Here is a 19,379-nt window from a genome sequence, read left to right on the forward strand (position 1 = left end):
AATCCAATTTCATTCTCTTACATGTAGGTTCCAGTTTTGCCAACACCAGTTGTTGAAGAGGCTCTCATTTCTCCATTTTATATCCATGGCTCCTTTATCGTATATTAATTGATCATATCTGCTTGGGTTTATATCTGGGCTCTCTGTTCTGTTCCATTGATCTGTGAGTCTGTTCTTGTGTCAGTACCAAATTGCCTTGATTACTGTGGCTTTGTACTAGAGCTTGAAGTTGGGGAGTGTAATCCCCCCAGCTTTATTCTTCCTTCTTAGGATTGCTTTGGCTATTCAAGGTCTTTTGTGGTTCCATGTTAATTTTAGAACTATTTGCTCTAGTTTTTTGAAGAATGCCATTGGTTATTTTAATAGGGATTGCACTGAATCTGTAGACTGCTTTAGGCAGGATAGCCAGTCACTAGGATTTTCTACTTTTTGTTCTAGATTTTTATAGTTTTAGTTCTTACATTTAGGTTTATGCTTCTTTTATAGTTAATTTTTTTATATGGGATGTGTTTATTTATTTCTTATTTCCTGGAAAGTTTTGAGTAGTATTGACATTATTTTTTCCTTGGATGTTAGGTATAATTTACTAGTAAGGCAATTTGGGCCTAGTTTTTTTGTGGAAAAGCTTTTTTAAAACAAACAAAAACTAAACTAAGTGCCATACTTTATTCAGACTTCTTCAGTTTAAACTAATGCCCATTTTCTGTTCTAGAATCTTATCCAAAATGCCCCATACAGTTAGTCATTGTGCCTCCTTAGGGTCTTCTTGGCTGTGACAGTTTCTTACTTTCTTTGTTTTTGATCACCTTGACAGTTTTGAGAAGTACTGATTAGCTATTTTGTAGAATGTACCTCAACTGGGATTTATCTGATGTTTTCCACACGATAAGACTGGGATTACGGGTTTTGGGGAGGCAGACCACATACAGATCAGATATGGCAATAATTATTAATGGCTTAAGTTCCTCCAAGAAAAAGGAAAAGACTCAGAATGGAATAAAAATAAGAGTCAAACTATGGGTTGCTTATAGGAGACTCACCTAAAACAAAATGACCCCAAAAGTTTAAAAATTAACAGGATGGCAAATGCAAATGCAAAATCAAAAAGGCAACATTAATATTAGACAAAGCAGAAACACTTATTCAATATCAAAGACACAGTCTTTTAGGAGCTACTCAAAACCTACCTCTCTACCCCTCTGAGGCCAGAACTTTTGGGGGAAGGCTACTGGAAAAGCTCAAAGCAGGACTTGCAGGGACCCAGGAATCAAAATGGCTAGGACAGGCTGAGTGTTTCCCATGCCTTCAGACCACAAATGATTGGACTGGCATCTTACCAACTTTGGGGAAGAAGACACTGAAGAGATCCCTTCCCATTCTTCTCTGGTCACTTCAGCCCACCTCTGCTACCCTACAGAAAACCAGTTAGAATTAAGAGGCTGGAAAGACTCAGTGGGGAGGCCTTGTCAGCCCTGGCTCACCATGTGACTTTAGCAAAGTCACTTCCCCTCTCTGGGCCTCAGTTTCCTTAACTACAAAAGGAGTTTGGACTTTCTGATCCCCAAGTTCCACCTGAGCACTGAAAGTTTATTCCTGATCTTTTTCTTTCCACTGTTTTGCTGTTGTTGTTTTTTTCCTAAAATTTCAATACAACCAGTGTTACTGATCATGTGCCAAATCTACCAGGCACAGGACGTGTGGGGCAGCCTGAGTCCCTGCCCCAGGGACACTCTGCCAGCCTGCACTGCCCACTGGGGAAGCAGAGGGACCAAGGGCGATGCCCTGGACGGCTGCCCCTCCCTCTCCCCTTCTGCCCATTGTCAAGGGTGCATGCAGGGGGTGGGGAGGTACTCTCTTCTCCTGCTCTCCTTGTTGCAGGCTTCTCACCTCACACAAGAGCCCCTTCTAATTCTGGCTCTACCCCTGATTTCCTACAACCATGAACAAGACTCCACCACTCTGGCCTTCAGTTTCTCTATCTGAAAGATACTCCTTACCTTTCCCTACCTTAGTTAAACAGATAAATAAAATGCCAGATAAAGGTACTTTGAGAGCTTAAGACATAAAGCTACTTAAAAAAATATTTTAGTAAAAGAAAGCCTTTCTGTAAATATGACCAATGTTATTGATTTGAGGCAAATATTTTGATGTGTAAGTAACTATGAAGTATAGTAAAATTAACTATCTTGCTTGAGGTTTTGAACAGCAAATTAAAAAAAACATATTTTCCCACTACTTATCCTATGTTCCATCCACATAAAAACTGTCTTCTCTTATGGTCAAATTTTTTAAAGGTGTGATAATGGTCTTGGGGTTTATTTTTTCTTTAAGAGATACATAATGAAATATTTACAGATGATAAAATTTTATGTCTTGGATTTGCTTCAAAATACTGTGGAGGAGAGGTATGTGCGATGTTGAGGAAATAAAACCAGCCATGAGGTGAAAATTGTTGAAGTTGCTTGATGGGGATAAGAGTCCATTATGTTACTTTCTCTACTGTTACAAAATAATAGTAAGTAAGGTGAAAACTACTCTTTCCCTTTTCTCCCATATACTAGTCTCTGACATCTTTCCCCCCAACAATGGGGAATCACATTTTTTGACAACCCCTAATCTCAGCCTGTAATCAAGCACTGGGGTCACTGAAGGACAAGGGGAGCGACAGCAAGGGAGGAAAGCAGTTGAGAATTGCCAAGTGGCAACAAGGGCACCTGACAGTTTACCTCCATCACCTCCCAAATCCTTGGAGATGAACAACAGTAATACTTACAGGAGGGTTCATTATAGTATTTCTCCCAGGCAGGTTGAAGGCAGGGTCCAAGACATCTGGGCCTTCTCCAGGATTGCTGGGTTCAGGCTGTTTAACTCGTGCTTTGGGAACTTTTCAGCAGGGAGTAGAAACTGTTCACTGAGGGGCCCTCACCCACTTCACCCAGTGACTAAACAGCATGTGTTTTTGCCTGTGTACCATGTAGAGGTTGTTCAGCCAGAGTCCAAGGCAAGCCGACTCACAGTCTCCTGGCTCACCCCAGGAAAAGTCCAAAGACACCAGGTGCAAGAGCACAAAAGGCACATTGCCTTTTTTCCATCTGCAGACACCAATGAGGTGTAGAAGAGAAGGGTAGGTTAAGAGAAAAATAGGAAAAAATGAAATACAGTGACACTCTTGCCAGTCAGGTGAGGCTGCCAACACTGTTCTAAACAAAGTTCTAAACAAAGAGGAAAAAGTTGATAGAGTTTTCTACAAAATGATTTCAACTTTGGTATGGAAAAATATAAAGTTAAATGACATATGATAAATTTATAGATAAAAGAGTTAGAGTTATTATAGATAAATGAGGACTATCATCCCAATAGAAAGATGGATGATGGATATTAACTAGCAATTCAAGAAATAAAAAGAAGGACCTTAATAAATGGAGATTCATCCCGTGCTCTTGGGTAGGAAGAATTAATATTGTCAAAATGGCCATCCTGCCTAAAGCAAAGTACAGATTCAATGTAATCCCTATCAAAATACCAACAGCATTCTTCAACAAACTGGAATAAATAGTTCTAAAATTCATATGGAACAACAAAAGACCCCAAATAGCCAAAGTGATCCTGAGAAGGAAGAATAAAGCAGGGGAATCCACTTGCCAACTTCAAGCTCTACTACAAAGCCGCAGTAATCAAGACAATTTGGTACTGGCACAAGAACAGACCCACAGACCAGTGGAACAGAATTGAGACTCCAGACATTAACCCAAACATATATGGTCAATTAATATATGATAAAGGAGCCATGGGTATACAATGGGGAAATGACAGCCTCTTCCACAGTTGTTGTTGGCAAAAGGACAGCTAGATGTAAGAGAATGAAACTGGTTACTGTCTAACTCCATACACAAAAGCAAACTCAAAATGGATCAAAGACCTGAATGTAAGTCATGAAACCATAAGACTCTTAGAAAAAAACATACGCAAAAATCCCTTGAATATAAACATGAGCAACTCCCTCATGAACATATTTCCACGGGCAAGGGAAACAAAAGCAAAAATGAACAAGTGGGACTATATCAAACTAAAAAGCTTCTGTACAGCAAAGGACACCATCAGTAGAACAAAAACGTATCCTATAGTATGGGAGAATATATTCATAAATGACATATCCAATAAGGGGTTGACATCCAAAATATACAAAGAGCTCACGCACCTCAACAAACAAAAAGCAAGTAACCCAATTAAAAAATAGGCAGAGGAGCTGAACAGACACTTCTCCAAAGAAGAAATTCAGATGGCCAACAGGCACATGAAAAGATCTCTACATTGCTAATCATTAGAGAAATGCAAATTAAAACCACAATGAGATATCACCTCACACCAGTTAGGATGGCTAACATCCAAAAGACAAACAACAACACATGTTGGCAAGGATGTGGAGAAAGAGGAACCCTCCTACACTGCTGGTGGGAATGTAAATTAGTTCAACCATTGTGGAAAGCCGTATGGAGGTTCCTCAAAAAACTCAAAATAGAAATACCATTTGACCCAGGAATTCCACTCCTAGGAATTTACCCTAAGAATACAGGAACCCAGTTTCAAAAAGACATATGCACCCTTGTGTTTATTGCAGCACTATTTACAGTAGCCAAGAAATGGAAGCAACCTAAGTGTCCATCAGTAGATGAAGGGATAAAGAAGATGTGGTACATATACACAATGGAATATTATTCGGCCATAAGAAGAAAACAAATCCTACCATTTGCAACAACATGCATGGAGCTAGAGGGTATTATGCTCAGTGAAGTAAGCCAGGCAGAGAAAGACAAGTACCAAATGATATCACTAATCTGTGCAGTATAAGAACAAAGTAAAAACTGAAGGAACAAAATAGCAGCAGACTCACAGAACCCAAGAATGGACTAACAGTTACCAAAGGGAAAGCGACTGTGGAGGATGGGTGGGAAGGGAGGGATAAGGGGAATAAGGAGCATTACGATTAACATACATAATGGGGGGGGTCACAGGGAAGGCAGTATAGCACAGAGAAGACAAGTAGTGATTCTATAGCATCTTACTACACTGATGGACAGTGACTGTAATGGGTATGTGGTGGGGACTTGATAATGGGGGGAATCTAGTAACCACAATGTTGCTCATGTAATTGTATATTAATGATACCTAAATTTAAAAAAAGTAAAAAGTAATAAAAAGAGTCAATGACATAGGAGAAGAGCCCTAAAGTCATTAGTATCCAAAGAAAAGCAATAAAAATAGCATTGACAAATATTTTTGGTCAATCATACTGACAAAGATCTTAAAAATGGATGTAATTCAAAGCTTGTGAGGAGTCACTACCAATAAAAAGTTGCCTAAATTGGTTCAAAGTTTGTGGAGGGCAATTTGATAATATACAACTATGGTTATTTTCCTATACAACAATAATGGTATTATACACAACAGTATAACTCCTTTAGGGTTCCTGGGCGGCCAATTCCCAAACACCATCAGGGTGTCTGAGAATTCAACTCAATTCTGACGCTGTCTGGAGACAGAACCAGTTTCCCCAGGTTAAGGACTCTGTCCTGCAAGACTGCCCTCCACCCCCAGTCATAAGCCACAGGCAGTTACCTGTGCTTCCGACCTACTAGCTACAGACTGGAGGTTCCTATGACCTTCCCCTTAGGTTCAACTAATTTACTAGAGCTGCTCATACAACTCAGGAAAACACCTTTACCAGTTTAGTAAAGGATAGCTTAAACGATACAAGTTAACAGTCAGGTGAGGAGATACATAGGGCAAGGTCTCAAAGGAGTTTGTATCCTTGTGGTGCTTGGGGCCTAGCTCAGTGGTACGTGAAGGCATTCTGGCTCCCCAAGCATAGAAGCCCTCATTGCCAGAAAACCAGGATTCAGGAGAGCAATAAGCTCTTCTCAGGGGTTTCGAGAGGGTTTCATTGCGTAGTAGTGATTGACTAAATCATTGGCCATTGACTGATTCAACCTCCAGCCCACATCCTTGGGTGGAGGTCCAAAAGTCTTTCATCAACATGACAAGACACCATTTTACCTTTAAGACTGCAGTATTTTCAGGAACTGTGGATGAAGACCAAATATACCTGGGAAATATATATTTGGCCATATGAATGACCAAATATGTATTCTTATTATTCATTATATTGTAATAACTAAATTTTGAATATATATAGCTTTTGACCCAGTAGTTCCCCTTCTGGGAATCTATGCCAAGGAAATAAATGGACAAGTGTGTAAGATGTGCATATGAGGCTGCCCTGTTATTGGAGCATAGCTGGAAACACCCAGATGTCCTCAGTGGGGACTGATGAATCTGCTCTCTCTTTGGTCCTTTCCTTAAGCATATAAACAAGGCTGAAGTCTCTCATCTCTGTAACCAGCCTCCCAACTCCATGTCCCCAAGGGAAGCCCTGTTACCTTCACTTCACAGCCAAACTTCCCACAGGGTCCTCTGTGTTTTTCTCCACTTTCTTAGGTCTCAGCTTGCTACATCTGTGTCCACCTTTACTGCACCATCGCTCTCACTAAGACCATCACCTATGGTCCCATGTTACAAAGCACAGTGAACGTGTTCATAGTTTCTTGGAAGTGTTTAACACTGTTGCCCACTTTCTCCTTTTGGAACATTTGCCCTGGCTGCCAGGACTCTCCTGGTTTTCCTCCTTCCCTCCCAGCGGCCTCTCAGTCTCCTTTGCTGGCTCCCCTTCCTCCACCCAGCACCTCACTGTGGTCCTCCCTCAGGGCCTTGGCCCAGATCTCCCTCTCCCTCCACCGTGTCCCTGAGGTGGCCCAGCTGCTCCTCAGCCTCACTCACCGATAGCCAACGGCCCTCAGACCTGTGTCTCTAACCAGCAGCCTCTCTCCAACTGCTGACTGGACAGCCTTGCCTGGGAACCACAGAAGTTTCTCAGACTCAGACTATCCAAACTTAAGTTCATCATATTCCTTCAGCCTGCTCCCACAGCCCTCTTCCCTCAGCCAATAGCACCACTCTTCACCCAAGACAAAAAATCACCACTGGTTTCTTTTTGCCGGCGTTCAACGGACACTAAACCCTGTCCAAGCATTTCATTTCACTCCACTGCCATTACGCCAATCTAGACCACCAGCCTTTCTCACACTGTAGCCAGTAAGGTCCTTCATGGCAAGTCCAATCGTACTCCTCTGCAACTTAAAACTGTCCTGGATATTTCATTTCTGCTGGAAAAATGTCCAAATCCCTGGCCACAGCTCACTGGCCACGGCTGATCTGTGTCTAGCTTCTGTCATAATGCTCCCCACCTCACCTGTAGCCCTCTCTGCGAATGTGTCATCCTAGAGTGGGCAGCCTACCTTCTGCATCCTTAGGTGTCCTCCCCTTCTCCCCTTCTCCCACTCACACAGTACTGTGTGCCTTCCTTCACTGCCTCCTTGCTTTCCAGAAGATGGGTCTCATTACACAAACCCGCAGGGGAAACTACCCGGACAGATGTTGAGGCTGACTTATCCCTAAATGAACAAAAAGCCCCATGTTTCTCTGGAAGTCCATGGAGAGCAAAAAGAGAGAGAGAGGGAGAGAGAGAGAGAGAGAGAGAGAGAGAGAGAGAGAGAGAGAGAGAGAGAGAGAGAGAGAGAAACAAGTCCTCCCTAGTAGAAGGTTTAGGGCCATTTTTTCACATGGGTGGGTGAACCAAGGCCCACTGGTCTTCAGGGCTCCTGGCCCCCCTTCCCTCTGGAAGTGCTCTCCAGAGATTGACCCAAGGCTTGGGAAGTGGTTCCACAGTTGCTGATGACATCCACCTTCTGCATTCATTCTGCAAGCAAAGAGCCTTTCAGGAAGACTAATGACAGGACCTTACTCAGACTTCTGGCTAATAAGCCATCAGTGGGCTGTGGCTCACCTGCCAGAAAATAGCAAGGAGGTTGTTACTGAATTTTGACAAGATTTTGGGGAACTCTAATAAAAGAGGAGCCCCAAAACTCACACAGGAAATGCCTTGACCCTGGATCTAGCCGAGCCTGCCACACCCCCTCTTCTTCTACCTCTAAGAAACCCAACCTGTTCTCTCTAAACCTCTGAAATCCATCAAACCATGTCTTCTGAATAAGTCACAGCTTTGCTGACCTGTGAGACTCCCCCAAGACCCCAGAATTACATTCTTGGGACTTTACCAGCATTACTGAAACAGGCTCCAGATCATCCCAATTCCTGGAACCTCTCCTCTTGCTAGGACTTCTAAAGCAGGTCAGATTATATCTGAGCATTGGGAATGGAAACAATTGTCTTCACTGGATATACGAGGCCAGACCTGATCACTGCCAGGAGCTCGAGGCCCACAGCCCCCTGGCTTGGCTTGGCTACGTCCAGAAGAGCTCTGAAGGACCAGTTCTGAGTTTACCCTGGGACTCTGCAGCTTGCTAAGGCTAGGTTGCTAGGCCTCTACAAAGTTGTATACTCCCCAATGGCTCTAAAGCCCATGTCAGTTTGTTCCTCCAGCCAGGGAACCCATAACCAGATTGTCCTCAACCTTCATAACCCACTTATGGATTTCACAGACTGCTACCCAGAAAAGCACGGCAACCACTGTGATCAAGAATGACAAATGCCCACTATGAGATCCCTGAGAACATGGGAGTGTTCTGCTCATCAGGGAAGGGTGGGGAGCCCAGTGACTTTGCCTTTGCTGGGCCTCCTAGACTAGGAAGCCAGTACCTCTGAGGGTACACAAGGCCAGAGGATGAACTTGGCCCATGCCCAGGGGTCTCACTCACTCTCCTCTGCCATCATGATACTCCAGTGGAAGAGTCTAAGAGGCAGAGAACTCCACAGGGGTAATGTTACTTGCTAACCCTAAAAGGCTATTCCCACCTGCCCTATTGGGAGTCCATGGTTCCCACAGATCTAGTTATGACCCTTGACTAACACCCAGACTCAATTCCCAAGACGTCTCGAGAATTGCCTGAGTAGGTAATGACTGCCTCATGTATTCATTCATTCTTGAGTATCTATGAGCCAAGCATGGTACTAATTATTGGAAGTAGAAGCTGATGTCCTGAAATATGCTGGAATATAAGTTCCCAAGGCTTTCCTGCTAACGGTCAATGGAAGAACACCAGGACCATGTTCAAGCTTCCCAGAGCCCTCCATAGAGACCCTGAAGAATGAAGGGCTGCTCTTTGACATTTACCCAAGGACCAGCAGCCTCGATACCTGATTTTCAATTCTTAAGAAATATTCCCCTCCAGATATTTCAACACTGAGTATCAAATAGATATTATCCATTCCTTGTGGCTCAGAAAAATTAAGCAACTAGCCCAGGGTTACCCAGATAAGTGATAAAGCTGGCTTTGGAACCTGGCCCTGTCTGGCCCCAAAGTTCATGCTTATTCTTTCCTCCATGCCTCAAAGTCCTTGAGAAAAAAATATTCTTAGTGCCAACCCAGGCACTCAGAAATCCTATGTAAAATAGGGCTCCTCTCAGGGGCTTGGGGGAGTGGGGGGCAGTGAGTGACTGCATACTGGTACAGTTTCTGTTCAGAGTGATAAAACCTTTTGGAACTACAGATAGAGATGATGGTTACACAACATTGTGAATGTACTAAATACTCCAAAATTATACTTTAAAGTGGTTAATTTTATGTGAATGTTATCTCAATTTAAGAAAGAAATAAAATAAAGGGTCTCTCCTTTAATAGGTGCGCCATTGTGGGTATCCCTCCCGCTTTGTCAAGTCACTAATGTTCTTGTTAGAACAGCAAGGGATTTAGCTTCCTAGTACAGATAACCCCCCTGCCGATTTCCCTTAATAATCTGTCCATAGAAGTTTCTGCCATGTCAATCTGCAACATCGGGCCCTAAGTCTTGGTGCTCCAGAGTATCTGCTGTGGCCCAGTCTCATCTCACTGGCCCTGCCATTGCTACAGAAAGAGAAAAAAAAGGAAGAAAAATATAAAACTCATCCAGAGAGGCTGTGTGAAAATACGATGTTCATACATGCTCGCAGGACTGAATTCTGTGGATTTTAGTCAGGTAAGTCAGAAAACCAGATTCCCTCATGTTATCACAGAAGCAAAGGACTGTAAGTCAGAGGTCAGCTTATGGGTTTCAGTTCAGGGAACAATCCCAGAACAGAACTGCAGAAGAGACCCCTCAGACACAGATTACTTAAAATGCCATTTTCTGTTGTTTCACCTAAGCAATATCAGTCCAGGTTAAAAAATCTTTCATGGGCCATAGTATCTTATCCTTAGAAAGCCTTCTTGCTGAAATGAGAAAGTGAGCAGAGGACCATGGACAGCAGGAGCCATGTGCCAGGGGCCCTGGCCAAGGCCTCTGAGCAGGAAAGGGAACACCGTTGTTTCCATCCCAAACTCATCTTGTCAACTCACAACAAAGTTCCATGTCAACCAGGGGCTGCTGCATGGAGCACTGCAGGAGAACTCGAGCCTCTGGCTAAGAGGTGACCAGAACAAGTGTGAGAGGAACTACTTGAGATCAGGGAAAGAACCAGCAGCAGGCTGTAAAGCTGGACAATTCCTGGAACACACACAGGGCTGGGAATGGTTCCAGTAGACAGAGCGGAAAGACCTCACAACACACAGGTCAGCACCTTGGTAGTGGGAACAATTTAGCCCTAGATGAAAGGCTGCTATGGCCCTGCCTTAACAAAGCTTAAAAGCAATTCCCCAAAGAATCAAACTGATTCCAAGTAACTAACTGCATGCCAGAACAAGCCCAACATTATTTAAATGAGTATAATAAAATCCATCATCCATCAATGTAAACTTGACAGTGTCTGGCAGCCAATCTGGCAGATAGTATTACACATGTGAGGCAGCAGATATGGCCCACATCCTGGAGGAAAATCAATGAATAGAAACAGACCCAGTATTGACAGAGATAATGGAATTAGCAGACCAGGATATAAAAAAGCTATTAGAAATATGCTCCATTTGTTATGAAGCTACAGGAAGACAGAACAAGATGAGAGAAATAAAAGATATAAAAAAAGACCCCAATGGAACTTCCAGAGATGAATACGACAATAGATAAGACAAAAACTACTACACTGGATGGGATAAACAGCTGATTAGAGACACTGCAGAAGAGATCAACGAACTTGAAAACATCAATAAAAACTGTCCAAAACTAAACAATGGAGAGAAAGAAGACTGACAAAAAATGAGCAGAGCATCAGTAACCTATGGAAATACCGAGCATTCTCACATATGTTATTGGAGTTGCAGGAGAGGAGGGACAGGAAAAACTAACTGAATACATACTCAGGCCACTTTCTCAATGAAGACTGGGCAATAATTTTGCATGGGCCTTCAAATAGTGCCCACATACCTTACATAGACCAGCAAGACTCTACCCACCTCCCCTGCTTACCTCTCCCATTTCAGCTCCACCACCCTCTCCTTCACCCACTTCACTCCAGCCCTGACTCCTCATTCTGTAAACTTCCTCTCAGCCTGGGATCTCCCACAGGCTGTTCCCTCTACCTGGAAGGCTCTCTCCACTCCTAGGTGACTCCTACCCCTCCTTTGGATTGTAGCTAAATACCGCTTCCTCAGAGAAGCCCTCTGTGATTTCCCACCCAGGCATGTTCCTCTTAGCTCCCTTAGACCCACACCTTACCTTGGCACATTTTGCACTTTTGAGATGAGTCAGTTGAGTGGGGGAAGGTTCTAATGTCTTCTTCCTTAGAGTCTGATTCCTCATTGCCACATTTCCAATGCTCAGGCTAGTTTTTCAGCCCCCCAGCTGGAAGCTGGCAGAGGAGACTTCAGTGCTTGCACACATCCCATTCTCAAACTACCTCTGTTATGACAAGCAATTCACTGGCTTAATCTCTGTCTCCTTGGCATAGAATGACTGTCTCAACTTAATCCCCTCTAATGTCTACTGGCAAATACCTGTCTTTTCTATGAGCCAGGAGGTCCCTTGGAGAGAACCAGAGATATCTGTCTGTATTATTCAGGGATCTCCAGAGAACCAGAACATGATGTGAATATATAGACAGAGAGAGACAGATCATTTTAAGGGATTGCTTCTCATGATAATGAGGGCTGGCAACTCTAATATCTGCAGGGTGGGCAGGACTGGAGACACACAAAGAGCCAATGCTCAGTTCAGCTCTGAAGGCCATTTTCCAGCAGAATTCCCTCTTGCTGGGGGGAAATCAGTGTTTGGTCTATTAAGGCCTTCAACTGGTTGGATGGGGCCCACCCACATTATGAAGGACAATCTGCTTTATCTAAAGTCTACTGATTGTCAATCTTATAAAAAAAACATAGTAACATCTGGGATAATGTCTGATCTGGAAACTGTGGCACAGCCAAGTAGACAACATTTATTACTGAAGGCAAGGGTGATTATTCTGGTAGCCAGTGGGCATTTCCTCTCCCCACAAAGCCTCCTTCTGCCTGGTCCACTTTTGTACCTGGGTAGGGCTTGTTGGTCGGCATGGGATGAATGGGCAAGAAGCTAGCTTTTGGCTTGTGGCAAAGCCTTAACTGGCAGAACACCCACTCCTCTGGGGCACCAACACTTTAGCTGCAGTTCATTCCATTTCTTTGGAGAATATTACCCCGGATTTTTGTCTGGGGCTAAATGGCTGGCTGTCTACTGGCACAAGAGTGAAGGTGGAGTGAGAGGGCCATGCAGGTGTGAGCAGCTGATAGGTGCAGTTCAACAGACTGACTTCCATTAATCCTGCTCCACCCTCTGTCCAGTACCCTACTTCTGGGATTCTGCTCAGTAAAATGGCTCTATCGTCCAGTGCTTATTCTTGGTTGTGGTCTCCTCCACCCCATTTCAACCACCAGGACATTTCTGTTTACTTTATAAACTTCTGGAAAATCAGTGAAATCCCTTGTCCAGCCCAGAGCAGGACCAGCTCACGGCTTCAGCTGCACACGTTTTCTGCACTGGGAAAGGCGTAGGGAGACGTAAACCAACATTTCATTTTCAAGATGGAAAGTCCATCAGACTCAGCTGTGATTTTACCTAGCACTCCACAGGCCTGCGACAAGTCTACCATCTCCCTGCACGAGTAGTTCAAGAAGACAACCTATGAGTGCAACACTTAGAGAACAACTAAGGAAAACTAGATCTTCATTTAATTCCTGTTCCAATGTGGTAAAGCATCTTAAAGTAGAAAATGAAGGAAATAAGACCTTTTCAGAAAAACCAGCATGTTCAACAGAAGAAAACTGTTTGGAATTTTGAGAAAGCGTTAAACATATAGACAATGAATCTGAAAATACATATTTAAAAAATCCCTTCAAGAATATCAATGCATGTGAATCTAAGTCAGTTGACACTGGGTCATGTAGTGATCTCCAGGATGACTTTGTGAATGAGAATCTTCCCAAACAAGAATTAAATGAAGAAAAACCAAAACTGGTGAAGCAGATACAGGAGAAAGACCTTCCCTGGAGGCTAAAACTAGTCAAAATGTATAGATCAAAGAATGACCTTTCTCAGTTACAGTTAGTTGTTAATAGAAAAAAGCTGTAGCCAGCTGTTGCTTTATGAGTTGCAGTCAGCTATATCTGAGGAAAACAAGAAACTCGACCTTACTCAGTTGATAGACCAGTATGGGTTAGGTGACAAATTGCTATACTTTGACAGAAGTGAAGAATTAAAAAAAATTTTTCTTATTAAGGTACTATTGATATACACTCTTATGAAGGTTTCACATGAAAAAACAACGTGGTTGCTACATTTACCCATATTATCAAGTCCCCTCCCATAACCCAATGCAGTCATTGTCCATCAGTGTAGTAAGATGCAACAGATCCACTATGTGCCTTCTCTGTGCTACATTGTTTTCCCCGTGACCCCCACACCATGCATACTAAACATAATACCCCTCAATCCCCATCTCCCTCCCTCCCAACCTGCCTTCCCACACCCCTCTCCTTTGGTAACCACTAGTCCCTTCTTGGAGTCTGTGATTCTGCTGCTATTTTGTTCCTTCAGTTTTGCCTCGTTGTTATAATCCACAAATGAGGGAAATCATTTGGCACTTGTCTTTCTCTGCCTGGTTTATTTCACTGAGCATATCCTCTAGCTCCATCCATGTTGTTGCAAATGGTAGGATTTCTTTCTTATGGCTGAATAGTATTTCATTGTGTATATGTACCACCTCTTCTTTATCCATTCATCTACTGATGGACACTTAGGACGCTTCCATTTCTTGGCTATTGTAAATAGTGCTGTGATAAACATAGGGGTGCATATGTCTTTTTGAGTCTGAGAAGTTGTATTCTTTGGGTAAATTCCAAGGAGTGGGATTCCTGGGTCAAATGGTATTTCTATTTTTTAGTTTTTGAGGAACCTCCATATTGCTTTCCACAATGGTTGAAATAGCTTACATTCCCACCAGCAGTGTAGGAGGGTTCCCCTTTCTCTGCATCCTTGCCAACATTTGTTGTTCTTAGTCTTTTCAATGCTGGCCATCCTTACCGGTGTGAGGTGATATCTCATTGTGGTTTTAATTTGCATTTCCCTGATGATTAGTGATATGGAGCATCTTTTCATGTGTCTGTTGGCCATCTGAATTTCTTCTTCAGAGAATTGTCTCTTCATATCCTCCACCCATTTTTTAATTGGGTTATTTGCTTTTTGGGTGTTGAGGCATGTGAGTTCTTTATATATTTTGGATGTTAACCCCTTGTTGGATATGTCATTTACAAATACATTCTCTCATACTGTATGATGCCTTTTTGTTTGTTGATGGTGTCCTTTGCCGTACAGAAACTTTTTAGTTTGATGTAGTCCCATGTGTTCATTTTTGCTTTTGTTTCCCTTGCTTGAGGAGATGCGTTCAGGAAGAAGTTGCTCGTGCTTATATTCAGGTTTTTGCCTATGTTGTCTTCTAAGAGTTTTATGGTTTCATGTCACATTCAGGTCTTTGATCCATTTCGAGTTTGCTTTTGTGTATGGGGTTAAAAAAATAATCCAGTTTCATTCTCTTGCATGTTAGCTGTCCAGTTTTGCGAACACCAGTTGTTGAAGAGGCTGTCATTTCCCCATTGTATGTCCATGGCTCCTTTATCGTATATTAATTGACCATATATGTTTGGGTTTATATCAGGGCTCTCTAATCTGTTCCATTGTTCTATGGTTCTGTTCTTGTGCCAGTACCAAATTGTCTTGATTACTGTGGCTTTGTAGTAGAGCTTGAAGTTGGGGGGCATAATTCCCCCAGCTTTATTTTTCCTTCTTAGGATTGCTTTGGCTATTTGGGGTCTTTTGTGGTTCCATATGAATTTTAAAATGATTTGCTCTAGTTCATTGAAGAATGCTGTTGGTATTTTGATAGGAATTGCATTGAATCTGTAGATTGCTTTAGGCAGGATGGCCATTTTGACAATTCTCCTCATCCAGGAGCACAGAATGTGTTTCCATTTATTGGTATCTTCTTTCATTTCTCTCATGAGTGTCTTGTAGTTTACAGAGTATAGGTCTTTCACTTCCTTGGTTAGGTTTATTCCTAGGTATTTTATTCTTTTTGATGCAACTGTGAATGGAATTGATTTCCTGATTTCTCTTTCTGCTAGTTCATCGTTAGTGTATATAGGAGTGCAACAGATTTCTGTGTATTAATTTTGTATCCTGCAACTTTGCTGAATTCAGATATTAGATCTAGTAGTTTTGGAGTGGATTCTTTAGGTTTTTTATGTACAATATCATGTCATCTGCAAATAGGGACAGTTTAACTTCTTCTTTGCCAATCTGGATGCCTTTTATTTCTTTGTGTTGTCTGATTGCCGTGGGTAGGACCTCCAGTACTATGTTGAAAAGAAGTGGGGAGAGTGGGCATCCTTGTCTTGTTCCCAATCTTAAAGGAAAAGCTTTCAGCTTCTCGCTGTTAAGTATAATGTTGGCTGTGGGTTTGTCATATATGGCCTTTATTATGTTGAGGTACTTGCCCTCTATACCCATTTTGTTGAGAATTTTTATCATGAATGGATGTTGAATTTTGTCAAATGCTTTTTCAGCATCTATGGAGATGATTATGTGGTTTTTGTCCTTTTTTTTGTTGATGTGGTGGATGATGCTGATGGGTTTTCAAATGTTGTACCATCCTTGTATCCCTGGCATAAATCCAACTTGATCATGCTGGATGATCTTTTTGATGTATTTTTGAATTCGGTTTGCTAATATTTTGTTGAGTATTTTTGCATCTATGTTCATCAGGGATATCGGTCTGTAATTTTCTTTTTTTGTGGTGTCTTTGCCTGGTTTTGGTATTAGAGTGATGCTGGCCTCATAGAATGAGTTTGGAAGTATCTCCTCTTCTTCTACTCTTTGGAAAACTTTAAGGAGGATGGGTATTAGGTCTTCACTAAATGTTTGATAAAATTCAGCAGTGAAGTGATCTGGTCCAGGAGTTTTGTTCTTAGGTAGTTTTTTGATTACCGCTTCAATTTTGTTGCTGGTAATTGGTCTGTTCAGATTTTCTGTTTCTTCCTTGGTCAGCCTTGGAAGGTTGTATTTTTCTAGAAAGTTGTCCATTTCTTCTAGGTTACCCAGTTTGTTGTCATATAATTTTTCATAGTATTCTCTAACAATTCTTTGTATTTCTGTGGTATCTATAGTGATTTTTCCTTTCTCATTTCTGATTCTGTTTGTGTGTGTAGATTCTCTTCTTTTCTTGATATGTTTGGCTAGGGGTTTATCTATTTTGTTTATTTTCTTGAGGAACCAGCTCTTGCTTTCATTGATTCTATTGTTTTATTCTTCTCGATTTTATTTTTTTCTGCTAATCTTTATTATGTCCCTCCTTCTACTGACTTTGGGCATCATTGAAGAAGAATTTATAGGTGTTTAATTCATAATTTTTTCAAGAATATCTTTGAGAATGACAACTTAAAAGATACTTATATATTTTAAATGGAAGGTATAAACTATTAGAGCTTAGAGAAAGGTATCTTGATGAACATCAATTTAGGGCCTCTGTTATAAAAATATAAACTAATTTCTAAAATGAAAATTTAGTATTTTGGATAAATTTGCCAAAGAAAACTTTACATTTAAACTAATATAGAAAGAAAAGGTTAAATTATGTTTAAAAAAATAATTTGGGAAATTCCAGAAATCAGTTTTAATACAGTGTTTTGTTTATCATGGTAAAAAAAAGTTTTATTTTAAATGTTAAAAAGTAGTCCAGTCTAATGAATGCCTAAACCGAAACTGAACTAAAAATGCCTGCCTCTCTCCTAAGTTTAAGAACCTTGTTTCCATCCATTTGCCACATTTCCATGGGGATGGTCTAGCGGGTAATTAAACTCTATGTCCAAAATTTAAAAAAAAAGAAAAAGAAATTCCTTGTCCATTGGTGGCCCATTCTGTTTTCCTCAGTATCATTAGTTTAGTTTTCTGTCTCTTTTTCATTTCATTTTAATGGAATATCACGAGTTGGTGAGACACACACACATGTTCACTCTGCTATACTGCAGGGGAAGTCCAGAGTAACCTTATAAAAGGCTGACTTTCCTATTTTTACAAGGTTTTGATCCATACCAAAGTTCAAATGTCCCAAGAGATGTACTACTTGCTAATATGAACATTTATGCCCTTATGTAAGTGAAGGCTATGTGCACATCTTCTGATTTACTGACCAGTGGAGGTTTGTGTAGATGTCATACATTGTATCAGGTGTGGTACATGCATAACTCATTTAACTCCACATGGAAATCTAATGGAGGAGGTATTAAAAACCTCCATTTTAAAGATGAGGTAACTAGGGCTTAGAAAGGTAACTGTGAAATACTATTTTCACTTACTCAAAAAATACTTATCAAGAGCCTCCTAAGTGCCAATCATTGTTCTGGGTGCTGGGGATACAGGAGTAAACAAGAGAAAGTCCCTGCCCTCCTAGAGATAAACGATAACAGACAGATAAATATCTAGTATGTCTGGTGGTGACTATGCTATAGAAAGAATAAAGTTGAGAAGGAGGAGTAAGCCAGGAGTCAAGTAGAGTACTCTTTTGTATTAGGTGGGAAGGCCTTCCAGAAAAGGTATCATTTGAGACCCAAAGAAGGACAATACAAGGGCTCTCTCAGATAAAGGATAATGAAGAAATGAGTCTTCTTCTGAGGTTATCAGCTCTAATTGGTTGGAGACTATGAAGGAAATCTTTGGACCAAAAAGTACTTTGATCATTCAGATTGGTGAATGGGTACTTCTGTGAGAAACTGACTTTCCAATCTTAGAGAACTATACCAAGACCCTTGATTAGCTCAGGAATCAACTGGGGTCAAAGTACCAAGTAAAACTAAAGTTAAGTCTGTTCTGTTCTCTGCTGTAAATTACAGAGCCCTCCATTTGAGCTTCCTACCATTTGACATAAAGAGATAGCAACTCTCTTGTCAAAGTGATTAGCTACACAATCTGTCTTTACCATCTAAGCTATGAACATTCATGTTTTGACTGACATCTAGGTTTGTAAAACAGGTTTTAAATATGTATAAAAAGCCATAAAATAGTATACTGTATACTGTCCTTTATGCAAAAAAACAGGAAAAAGTATACACACACATGCTTGTACATGCATACCTACAGTCAAAGTCACAAACATATGCTGTTGTAGGCTGCAAAAAATACCACAAACTTTTCTCATCCCTGCACAAAGGCCTTTTGCAGTGTGACTCTACAGCTTTTTCCTTTGAGATGTGGAGTCTATTTTTCCAAACCCCTTGAATATGAACTTGTTATTTGCTTTGATTTTATGTGCTTAAAGTTTCAAATATGACGGAGACAGAGGCTTGAAAAGTGCCTGTGCTGTGGTGTGTTCCCTCTTTTGCTGCTGGGAATTCTTCTGTCATCATATGAGTGAGGCTGGGCTAGCCTGTTGCATGATGGAAGATGCATGGCTGTCCCATCAGCTGACACTGAGTCGACTCCAGATATGTGAAGACTCCTTAGTCCAAATAGCCTGCCAACTGCCAGACAAGTGACAGAGGCCATTCAAGACCATCCACCTCAGTGAGTAAGCCTGGACAATACTACCCAGCTGGCCCTTGAGTGATACAAATGCTTGTTGTTTTAAGCCACTACGTTTTGGAGTGATTTATCATGCAGCAAAAGCCAACATATATGTGTGGACAGTATATCTGGAAATAATTCCAGAGATATATTTTAACAGTAATTACTGGTTGTATCAGTTGCCTGGGGGATAGGAAGGACTAGATCAGGGGCAGAGATGAAGGGAAAATTTTCACTGTGTTCTTTATCAGACCTTTTGAATTTTGAACCCTGTGAATGTACATAAGTCCCTAAAAATAAACACAATTATAAAATGTTAGAATTATAAAGCATGACAGGTGGAGAAGTGTTTTGGTTCATAAATTGCACTTCTT

The 19,379-nt window shown here is 41.4% G+C and overlaps 1 protein-coding gene and 1 pseudogene across 6 annotated transcripts in view; one reads left to right on the forward strand and one right to left on the reverse strand.

Moving 5' to 3' along the window:
- Positions 1 to 19,379, reverse strand: part of FADS2 (fatty acid desaturase 2) — a 115,921-nt gene that overhangs the window by 58,404 nt on the left and 38,138 nt on the right. The gene's annotated exons all lie outside the window — the stretch shown is intronic.
- LOC118931542 (swi5-dependent recombination DNA repair protein 1 homolog) lies at positions 12,954 to 13,948 on the forward strand (annotated as a pseudogene).

Source organism: Manis pentadactyla, chromosome 9, assembly GCF_030020395.1.
Source record: "Manis pentadactyla isolate mManPen7 chromosome 9, mManPen7.hap1, whole genome shotgun sequence".
In the NCBI taxonomy this organism is placed as follows: Eukaryota; Metazoa; Chordata; class Mammalia; order Pholidota; family Manidae; genus Manis; species Manis pentadactyla.